The sequence below is a fragment of the Aotus nancymaae genome, unplaced genomic scaffold (genome assembly GCF_030222135.1).
Source record: "Aotus nancymaae isolate 86718 unplaced genomic scaffold, 86718_ANA_hifiasm-v0.15.2.pri h1tg000062l, whole genome shotgun sequence".
NCBI classification, from domain to species: Eukaryota; Metazoa; Chordata; class Mammalia; order Primates; family Aotidae; genus Aotus; species Aotus nancymaae.
This window is the reverse complement of record NW_026988476.1, coordinates 16,074,830-16,087,143: the sequence shown is the minus strand read 5'-3', so window position 1 is coordinate 16,087,143 and position 12,314 is coordinate 16,074,830.

Sequence of the window (12,314 nt, the reverse complement as noted above, 5' to 3'; positions counted from 1 at the left end):
TTGCAACAAAACAAAAAATTGACAAATGTAACCTAATTAAACTAAAGAGCTTCTGCACAGCAAACAAAACTATCAACAGAGTAAACAGACAACCTACAGAATGAGAGAAAATATTTGCAAGCTATGTATCTGACAAAGGTCTAATATCCATAATATATCGAGAATTCAAACGAATCAACAAGCAACCCCATTAAAAGATGGGCAAAGGACATGAAAAGACACTTCTCAAAGTAGAACTGTGAACACTTCTCAAAGAGAATACACACACTTTGTTGGTGGAATGTAAATTATTCCAGCCACAGTAGAGAGCAGTTTTGAAATTTTCCAAAGAACTTAGAACTGTCATTCAACCCAGCAGTCCCATTACTGGATATATACCCAAAAGAATAAAAATCATTCTACCATAAAGACACATATATATGTATGTTTATTGCAGCACTTTTCACAATAGGAAAAACATGGATTCAACTTACATGCTCATCAACAGTAGACAACATAAAGAAAACGTGGTATATATACATGCCCATCAACAGTAGACTGGATAAAGAAAGTGTGGTACATATACTCTATAAAATAATACACAGTCATAATAAATAATGAAATCATTCCTTTGCAATCACATGACTGCACCTAGAGGTCATTATCCTAAGCAAACTGACACAAGAATAGAAAACCATATACTATATGTTCTTACTTATAAGGGGGAGCTAAACATTGAGTATACATGGACACAAAGACAGAAATAATAGACACTGGAGCTACCTTGAGGGTGGAGGGTGGGAGGAAGGTGGGTGAGGAGAAAACTATCTATCAGGTACAATTCACTATCTGTGTGAACACTTGTACGCCAAAGCCCAGCAACACAAAATTTGCCAGTATAACAAATCTACACATGTACCCCCAACCTGAAATAAAAGTTAGATAAAAATAAATAGATATTATAACACTCTAGCTAGAATTATAAGAACTAAAATATAAGGTATAAAGTATCAGTGATAAGAATAAAAGAAATTAACACATCACTATAGAATGTGCAGACCAACAAAAGATAAAGAAATATTATGAACAACTTTGTACTAATAAATTCAACAACTTAGACAAAATGGCCATCATAAAAGATGCTCCCAATATTAAAAGAACAATAAGAGAAATTTATGAATAAACCTATGGGCGTACATTCAAAAACCTAAGTGATAAGGGAACGTTTCATGGAAGGCTGAAATTACCAAAAGTAACCAGAAAGGAAATGGAATATCTGAACAGCTCTTATGTACTAAGAAAATTTATTTTGACTTTTAAGACCTTCCTCAAAAGGCAACTACAGTCTATTGGTTTACCTGCTGAATTCTAACCAGCATTTAAATAAGAACAATAGAATACTATCATAATTCTATGAGGAAAAAAAAAGGGAAAAACACTCCCAAATAATTTTATGAATCCACCATCTAAAAACCAAATGCAAAGACATTACAAAAAAGAGAACTATAGAACAATATTCTTCAATATATATTCAAAAGTTCTTAACAAAATATTAAGTCTTCTAACCCAATAACATAGAAAAAGTATAATACTTTATTACAACTAAAGTTTATCCTGAGAATGCAAGGCTGGCTCAACTTCAATCTACAGACTAAAGGAGAGCCACATATTGATCTAATGAATACAGAAAAGTAATATGACAAGGCTGGGCGCAGTGGCTCCCATCTGTAAACCCAGAACTTTGGGAGGCCAAGGTGGGTGGATTACTTGAGGTCAGGAGTTCAAGATGAGCCTGGCAGACATAGTGAAACCCCGACTCTACTAAAAATACAAAAATTAGCCAGGTGTAGTGACGCCCATGCCATTAGTCCCAGCTACTCAGGAGGCTAAGGCAGAAAAATTACTTGAGCCCCAGAGGTGGTGGTCACAGTGAACTGTGATCACACCACTGCACACAGGCCTGGGTGACAGAAAAAAACTGTGTCTCAAAAAAAAAAAAAGTAATATGACAAAATGCAATAAACTTTCATTATGATAAACATCATTACAAGAAAATATATACCTAACATTACACTTAATGTGAATTATTGAATATTTCCCCTAAAATTGAGAAGAAAAGAGGAATATTCATTCTCATCATGCCTATTCATGTTGTACTCAAAGTCATAACCAGTGCAGTTAAACAAGATTAAAAAAATAAGGAAAATTAATTGAAAAGGAAGAGGTAGACTTCTCCCTACTTTCACACAAAATGATGCTATATATAGAAATCTCCATGGAAAGTAAGTTAGCAGAAATAGTAAGGGTGTTTGGCAAGGTCACAGAAAATAAAGTGACCTTGAGAAACAAAATGAAAGAGAAATGACACATGTTCACACAAAGACTTGATACATAAATGTTCATAGCAGTTTAATTTATAACCAGAAACTGAAAACAGCTCAAATTTCCATCAATAGTTGAATAGATAAACAAAATGTAGAATGCGTTAACATGCAACCAAGAAATTAATAAAACAAACCTAGAATATAGTCTATATTCTATATGTAAGGCAAAGCAAAAAACAAAAAAGCAATCCAAACACAAAAGGCCTAATCCCAAAAAGTATGCATATGGTATAATTTGATTTTTATTAAACTCTAAAAAAGATAAATCTAATCTATTATGACAGAAATCTGTTCAGTATTTGCTTGATGCTAGTGTGGAAATTGACTAGAAAAATACATATATGGAGAGTTCAGCTGTAGGTGATTTGGTCAACAAACTCAGAGGAGCACACACTCCATTTATCCCAGTACGAGTGCAAGATCTGGCCTTAAGAGGCTTCCAAGAAGATTTTAGTTACCAACTATTTCCCTATTCTTAGATGAAACCACATACATCTTGTAGAAGAAATAAGCCAATCCAGCTGTAATTTGTTCAAATTCCTGACATGTAGAATTTCTAAGTATAAGAAAATTTTTGCTGATTTATGCCACCAAATTTGGAGTAATTTGTTACCATTAATAGTTAATTAGAATAAAGACACCTAGGCACACAATAGTAAAACTGGTATCTTAAAAACAGAGAGAGAAAAAGACATGTTACATTGAAAACAATAGTAAACAAAAGACTTATTAGCAACTTATCAATATAAACTATGAAATTTTTAATATAATATCTTTAAATTGCTGAAAGTTACTGGCAACATAGAATTCTGTATATCTAGAATGAAAGTGAAATAAGAATATTTATGGACAGAGAATTTATAATCAGTAGACCTTAAAAGAAATACAAGAACAGAAAATATTGCTAGCAGCATTATTCGTAATAGCTAAAAAGTGGAAATAGTCCAAATGTCTTGAATTGGTAAAAAGTAAACAAAATGTGGTATATCCATGCAGTTGAATACTATTCAGCAATAAAAAGGAGTGAACTACTAATACATGCTAACGAAAAAAGGATGAACCCCAAAAACATTATTCTAAGTTTAAAAAAGAAAGCCAGGCATAAAGACTACACTTTGATTTTATATATATATAATCTCCGTAGTAGGAAAACCCATGAAGACAGAAAGCAGAGCATCACTGGGACCAGAAATCACCTACATGAGAACCCTTTTTAAGATGATCATAATGCTCTATAACTGGATTGTGGAGATGATTTCACAACTCTATAAATTTACTAAAATTCATTGAATTTTATGCTTATAATGGATGAATTTTATGTTATAAAAGTATACCTTCATAAAGCTCTTAAGCAAATTAATGAAATGCTTGAAAATAAAATCTTTGAGGAAAACATGTACCGGAAAGTACTATACTATGCTAAAAGAAATCTGGGTCACAGTATTAGTATCCATTCAAATACAGTGTGTTTAAATTAATGAATATTTTTATAATATTTTTTAAAATAGTATTAAAACTTTTAAGTACTTTAACACTATTTTTAGAGTATATTCTATTTCTTGGGTGGTCATTACTCGTATTACTCCTAAAATATTTGTACTAATTTTCAAAACAATTTTTCCAATTTTATTCATATTTTCCTCCTGCATAGCATTTCCTTATTAGTCTTCAAATGCTTAATGATAGAAAGAATTCTAGCATTTCTATTTTAGAAAACAAAAACTAAAACTCAGAGAAGTACAACAGATTTTCCAAACATGACTCTGGCAGATTTCTTAATTATGAATCAAACTCATTATCCCTTAGGCACATCACCTTCCTGTACTGAATTAGATATATTTTCAATTCAGATATAAAATATAAAATGCAAACATTTATTGTTCATCCTCTCTCAATTGGTAAAAACAAGAACATACCTACACATCACCACCCTTTTCAAAAGAAAATTAAATCACACTATACTCTGATAGATGTATTACCCTGCGTTTTTCTGGTATGTATCTGTGTGTGGGTATGTGTGTATTTATTTTAAATGTGTAGCCATCCACTGTTGGATGGCATAGTAAGGAGATTAGAGACATAGTCAAATGCACTCAGGTCCAGGGCTATAAACAGAAGATGACTCTAAAGGGAGCCAACCTGCCTAAGATAACAATTCAGTAGAGTAGTATTATCTGTCAAGCCATAATTACAAATACCTTTATAGCCTTGTTTGAGAGACTTTAGTAACTCTCCTAATCAGTCTCAAAAGTTATCCATGGGAGATGAATAAAGCAGCAGAGGAAGCAATATGCCCACTTTATAACCACTGCTTTCTTCCAGAATACATAATGAAAGGTTAACTTCCCACTCCCTAGTTCAGTTGAAAGATGGACAGAAAGAGAAATCAACCACTGAGAGTAATAGCTGCATACATGTTATATAAGTTAAGTATCCATAGATTTTTGCAGGGAAGGGATTCTAAAACTATTAAGGCAAATTTAAAAAGGACTATTACCTCACAGAAAGGCTTAGCTTAAAAGAAATTATAATTTTTCCCATCAGGTACTGTTGCCTGAATGGGGTAAAAGTTCATTAGTAAAATTATTATTTTTCATTCAGATGTAATTAATGAATAAAATTGAATATAATTGTCATCTACAACATATTTTTATATATATAGACATTGTGAAATTATTAAATCAAGCTAATTAACATGTACATTGCCTCACATACTTATTTTTCTGTGATGAGAATATTTAAAATCTACTCTCTTAGCAATTTTCAAGTATACCATACATTATTATCAACCATAATAGCCATGCTGTATGATAGATACACAGAATGTGTTCATTCTAACTGAAGCTTTGCACCCTTTGATCGACATCTGTCCCCATTCCATGCCCCCTTCAACATTAGTAACATTATTAACATATTGGCTAGTGTGAGACCAGCTAAGAGAATTTTAGAATCTGTATGTTACACTAACAAAAATCTGTTCATCTTAATTTTTCAGATATCACGGGATAGTTTCAACAATTTTGAGTCATTTCTAGACAATAAAAAGAATGTCCAGGTATTTCTAAACACAACAGCTTCAGCATGGCTCTTATAATATTGACTTTCCTATTCCGCCAAAGCTGTAAGTGCCTAGAACCATTCCAGAGTTGGTGATCGAGGACAAGTGCTTAATCATTTCCATTCCAGGACATCTTGTAACCAATAGCTTTAAATACACAGAAAATACTAACTGAAATCCATGCACCCAAGGTTCAAACATAAATATGAATAACAATTACCTAAACAAAATGCATCAACTCTCTCTACAATCAGGGTCCTTTCCCAACCTTCCAATTACCATCAGCAGTCAATTCCCCTCTCCTCCCAGCTTGATTGCCCTTCATAGTTAATCAAACATCTGTCTATTCCTCCTCTGAAACAATCTGTGGTCTGTGAATGACCTGCATCAGAATCACCATGAGTGCTTGTTGAAATACATATTGCGGTGCCCTGCTCCAGACCTACTGAATCTGAACATCTACAAAAGGATCCCTAGAATCTGCATTTTCGCTCACTCCACTGGTGATTTGGCCAACCTCAGAGTTTCAGAATCACTCATCTGAGTCTAGCTTTTCAAATACTTCTGCCTCTTCTCTAGTCTGGGTCCTCATCACTGCACTTCAAGAAGCCGATAATGGTCTGCCAGCTTATCTCTCTCCTCTAATGCCTTATCCAGTCCACCTCACATATCACTGTGCAAAAATCTCAACACCCTTTTCATCAAAAATCCTTTTGTTCAAAATGTTTAGTGAGTTCTTTTTTAAATCATACTTCAGAAAAAAATTCAAACTTCCCCACGGAATATTTAAGACCTCTGTGAAAGGACTCCAGTGTGTCAGCTCACTAATATTTCTCATTACTCTACTCTAGGGTCTCTCTGATCACTTCAGATCAGACTAAACAGCAACGTTATTTCTTACATGCCCTCTTTTTACTCATTTACATACCATCCATCCTTCTGTTCATCTGCTCTATGCCTCTCCGTAGTTTTCCAAAATGTGATACTTCACACAAGAAAGAAATCCGGAATCACCTTAATGTGGTAGGGAAGACACTGAAATGTCATGCGTTAGTACAGATTCAAAAAATCCTAGTAGTATTAGTAACTGCTAAGTCTTTTGGAGCACATTTATCTAATAAATGTGAAATAATATAGCCAGATACTCAATACATTACAAGAACTCAATAAAAACTAATTTCTTTACTTCACTCTATTGTCTGTTGTGTAGTATTGCAGTTATGATCTTTGTTGGCATAATATCTTTTAATGTAATCTGTTTCTGCAGGAAACAGGCTCTAATTTTTATAAGAAACCCATTTCTTGTGGTCTTGTTGGGGCTGACATCTCCCTATTATCATCACAAGCACTGGGGTTGGCGCATGACGCAGGCTCAACAAAATCAGGATCATTCCATCCAACTAGATACACAAACAACGAGCAGAAGAAACAATGTTCTGTCCAAAGTATTTGTCTCCGGGTGAAGTTTTTTTTATTTGATTGATGCAGAGGGGAGGTAAATAGCTAATGCACTTATTTAAAGATAGTAAATATTTTATCTTACAAGTTGTTCTAAGATATAAAGCAAAGTAGTAGATTTTGAGAGAGAAAAATATTAAAAACAAGAAACCAGAAACATCTTTTAAAATATAAATAGGAAGGAAGAGAAAGGTGGTTACTGCTACAGTCTGAATGTTTGTGTCTTCCAAAATTCTCATGTTGAAACCCTGACCCCCAGAATGATGGTATTAGGATGTGGGGCTTTGGGAAGTGAATAAAGAGCTCTCGTACTAGTCAGGGCTCTCCAGAGAAACAGAACCAATAGAAGGTACACACACACACACACACACACACACACACACACACGCCTGTGGTATAATTCAGTCTGTGTCTTAAGGCCTGAAAACTATGGGTCCCTGTAATGTAAGTTCTGGAGTTCAAACTTCAAATGTCTAAGAACTAGGAAAGCTCCAATGTCGGAAGACAGGAGAAAGCGAATTCCCCAGCTCCAGAAGAGAATGAATTTACCCTTTGCTATGGATTCCATTTTTGTCTCCCCACCCACGGAAATCATGCTGCAATTCAATTACCATTGTAACAGTATTAAGAGATGGGAAGTTTAAGTGTTGATTAGGCCATGAGGGCTCTGGCCTCATTAATGGATGACTGTCTGTATTAGTCTGTTTCGTGTTGCTATAAAGGAATATCTGAAGCTGGGTAATTTAAAAAGAAAAGAAGTCTATTTGGATCACAGTTCTGTAGGCTGTACAAGCATGGCAAAGGTGTCTGCTCAGCTTCTGGTAAGGCCACAGGAAGTTTTTAAAAGGATTTTAAAAACTAAAAGTCCAAGTCTAAATAGTCTCTGCTCAGAAATCATTAGGGATTTTTCCACTCAGTTCACTTATTAAATATATACTCAACATTAGGTGAGAGACCCAGACTATTGCCCATAAGTCACTCGTGCATTTGAAGAGAGTGTGCGATGGTGGTACTCAGAGTGCAGAAGTAAAAGGCATCATATACAATAGGTTGCTAGAGAAATGACTGAAGGAAATAGGAAGGGAAAGGAAAGTTTAGCCAATGGCATCCTATTTCTGTGGAATTTTCCTTTAATTCCAACACTGTCCTTGCTTGCTGGGTTACATTGCCTTGGCATTTTGATATTCTCCTCAGATAATATCCCTGGGCCTACTATAGCAAATGAAATAAGTCTTCTGACATAACAAGGCAGATAAAAAAATGTGATGAAATAGGAAGGACACTAAGATATGAAATAGCAATGCCCGTGGTCCAAAGATTTACAAATTGCTTCCGAGAGTTTGCATCACAGCAATTTTCACACACTTTGAAGGTTTCTCAAGGGCAAACAATGTTTTCCTCCTCTAGCAAACAATTTCACTTGCAAAAGGACTAAGGTATACTGTGTACATCCAGGCACCAAAGCTAATAAAGCAACCCTGATAAAAGGAGGTCTGGAATTGAATCTCTTCCAAATGATCTTGTTCTCCCCACTGGGAAAAAGCACTTAGTGTATTAGTCACATATTAGCAGACTCTGCATGCAGAAATCATCAGTAAAGAACTAATGGCTTTAAATAAATATCAGAAATCTGAGATTAAAAGAGAAACATTAATAAAGATACTGGATTCTTTCCTTGCTCACTTCAATATTATTATAGAAAATGTTTGACTTACTTCTGCCTTTCAAATTTAGGAGATCAGATCTATAAAGATAGATAATAAAGATACCTACCACTTACGCCATTGAAGCACTGTAAGAGGTTTTTTGAAAGACAATTCTAACATGAATGTTACTGTTGTTTGGGCAATGGCCTATGCCACTGTCTGATATTATCCACAGAGAACTGTCTGTTAAAGATAGCCAGGTTAAAGCAGACTGAACCTCACTTCAGCAAGCATTATATACTAAAGTTAGTCTAAATTTAACTTATGCTGGGAAATACAGTTATGGCAAAGTGATAACTGCGAGATCACTATCACATAACACACTTATTTCCACCATATAACTCCCATTAGCAAAACAGAATACAACAGAAGATCTAAAATTAGACATTTTTTGCATAAGGATAGAGAGTACAGATTATGAATCCTTTTTATTTTGGATATCATATATTGAGCCACTACCCAATAAAACATTTTTTTAACTTTTCTTATTAACTGTATGCAAAATAATGTACACAGAGAAACATGCTTAGCATGTGCTTACTCCTTTTTGCTGCAGAGCTGGTAATGGCATTTCTTGATAAAATGATATGTTATGATAAGCTATAATATATTGCCTGCTGGAAATGGCCAATAATTATATGAAAACATTTTAAGATTCACTGTTAATCAGTGAAATGCACACTAACACATATATTAGATGCTATTTTTCACCTAGAGGATTGGGGAATATTTAAAAGCTCAATGATACCCAGTGTTGGTGAGGGTGTAAAGAAACAAGTATTCTCCTGCCCTATACTTAGCAAGGGAGGCAGAAATGGGTTACAAGTCCAAACCTTCAAAAATATGTACATTCTTCTTCAAGAATTCCATTTCTGGGATTTTATCTAAAGAAAACAATCATCCAAGTGTTTAAAGATCTACTGCTATAGTACCATTAAAAGTAATAAAAATAAAAGTTAAAAAAATGCCATAAATGCTCAATGTGAAACTGGGGGCTTCTTTTTTCCTAAGTACTTATTTTTGTAACAAGATGTTTTCTTTTCCTACCCAGAAAAAAAGAATATTAATTTATGTTATTGTATTTCTTGAAAGTATTTGAGAAATATAATAGTAATACAAAAACATTGCAACTAAATGAAACAGAAGGAAAGAAAGCAAGAGAGAAAGAAAAAAATAAAAGAAAACCCACAACGTTCTTTAAATCTTAGATTTGTTATGAAGGCATAATGTTTGTAAATGTGCCTCCAAAAATCCATAGCCCTTCTTCACTTAGAAGCATTTAGTATTAGATCACATGAGCCAAATAGCTCATATGACAACTGAGAGAGATTAGAGACTTATGTTAGGTATAAAATTACAGGACCTGTGTCTCTCAATTTTCATGTCCACTCTATGCTACACAGACCCTGTTTATCTCACTCCTCCATCTTCCTTCCTCCAATACTCTATTTCCTCTCTCTCTCTCTCTATCAATCCAAATACCTACTTATCTAACTACCTACTACCCACCTTGCTTTTTACCTATAAATCAATTTACCTATGTACTGTCTCCATCTATTTTCATTCCATCCCAGCACTATTCCATTCTCCCACCTTCTCCATATAATAGAATTTTGATGAAATGAATGAAATTTTACTTTCTCAAAATAATTGTAAGCATAATGTGAAACCATTGCAGCTATTTGGCAGGGGACTATCATGGTAAAATTACTTTATGAGCATCATGTGAACTACAAAGGGGACAGGCATAGAGGTGGGAGAGACTAAAAGAATCTGTGATGAGGCTACTGCAATTAACTAAGGATAAATCTGTTTGGGCTTTTATAACAAAATACCATAGACTGGGCGTTTTATAAACATATATTTATTTCTCACAGTTCTGGAGGCTGGAAAGTCTAAGACCATGGCATCAGCAGTTTTGGTGTCTGGTGAGGGCCTGCTTTATGTCTCCTAGACGGTTCTTTTTTGCTACTATTTCCTCATATGATGGAAGGGGCAAGGCAGCTCTCTGGGGCCTTTTCTATAAGGGCATGAATCCCATTCATGAGGGCTCTGCCCTCATGACCTAATCACCTTCCAAAGGCTCCGTCTCCTACTCCCATCACATTGGGATTAGGTGTCAATAAATAAATTTGGGGGGAAACATAACATTCAGCAATAGCAATAAGGCAATATGAAGAATGCATGACATCAATAAAGTTTGTGTGTGTAGTCCACATACATAAGGATATGAGGAATGCTACAAAGCGTTACACATATAGATAAAGAGATAATAATTGCCATCGCACTGGCAGTTTTTCTCTAACAAAGTAGCAATAAACATAACCGCAGTTTCTTGTTTCTGTTACGTACCACAACTGTAGCTGGATATTTCATTTTCTCCATCTCTAACTTCCAGTTTACAGACAAAGAAACTATGCTACAAGAGATTATTTGCTTAAGATCACACAACTAGCAAAATGGCAAAACTGAATTAAAATCTGGCCTTAAACTCAAAGCCTTTCCATTATATGACAATTCCTTTCCCTATATTAGACCAAAGGCTTAGAGATATTGATCCTCTGACCTCTTTAGACAGTCTATCTTTCATGAAGAAATATAACAAGTCTTGAATGCCTTTTTAATTTTATATTTTTAGTAAAGAAATATTTGAGCATATACAATACTCATGTTTCTCAGGATACTCAAGTTTACTATCTACTGGTAAAATTCCTACAGGGTCTAGCCAGTGCTGCATACATAGTAGGAATGAAATAACACATTTTGGTTGGCTCAGTAGAGCCTCCTTGTATTTACCTTAAAATCACTCGTTCAAGACTCAAACTAAATCCTAATTTGCCTTTTCTTCCTGTGCATTTTTCAAGTTTACAGTTGCCATTGCTTATTTTCCACAATTTTATCTGAAATTTCTCCATTACCTTGATTTTTTAAGTGAATTTTTCTTCATAAGCTTTGTTTGCTTTTTATTATACATTGGGACTAGAACTGCACACCACATTATTCTAACATGTCACATTATACACACACACACACACACACACACACACACACACATATGTTTTACCTAAGAGAAGATAGGTATAAGAAAATTCCTAAAACTGTGTTGTATAAATACTTGAGACAGAATATAATTCAGCAACCTAAGTATCAATTAGTTGTTTTTTTCTAGAAAAAGATAAGATCAACTCTAAAATTTCAGTTATCTCTTCTGCCATAATTTGTATTGTGGTAAATATGCCCAACTCTCTTGCAAACTAGTGTTCAAATTATGATTTAATTTTTATTATTTCCATTAGACATAGCTATAAGAGGCTTGAATTCTGAACTGAACTAAGCTGGAGAAAGGAAAGCACAACACATCCATTTACTGGTGTGGATTGTGGCACAGGCAACACTGCTCTGCAGCCAGTATCTGTTGCAGCAACTTCCTTATTTAAGAGGAAACCACCTGACTGAGCTAGAAGCAGCAGTAACTTTGTAGTCCATTTCTATGGTGTGACAGTTTGGGAGTCTATTTCTTCAGCCCTCTCAAAGATTCTATATTATATTTAATATTCAGTAATATATTTTTGTATTTAACCTAGCTACAGTAGATTCAGTTTCTTGCTACTGAATTTTTATCGGTATATTTAACTATTATAGTAGGATATAATTCCTGAAATATTATTTAAATACTGTTAAATCTTTAGGCTGCTAGCTATTTTTCCAAAACTCAAACTGGAAACAACT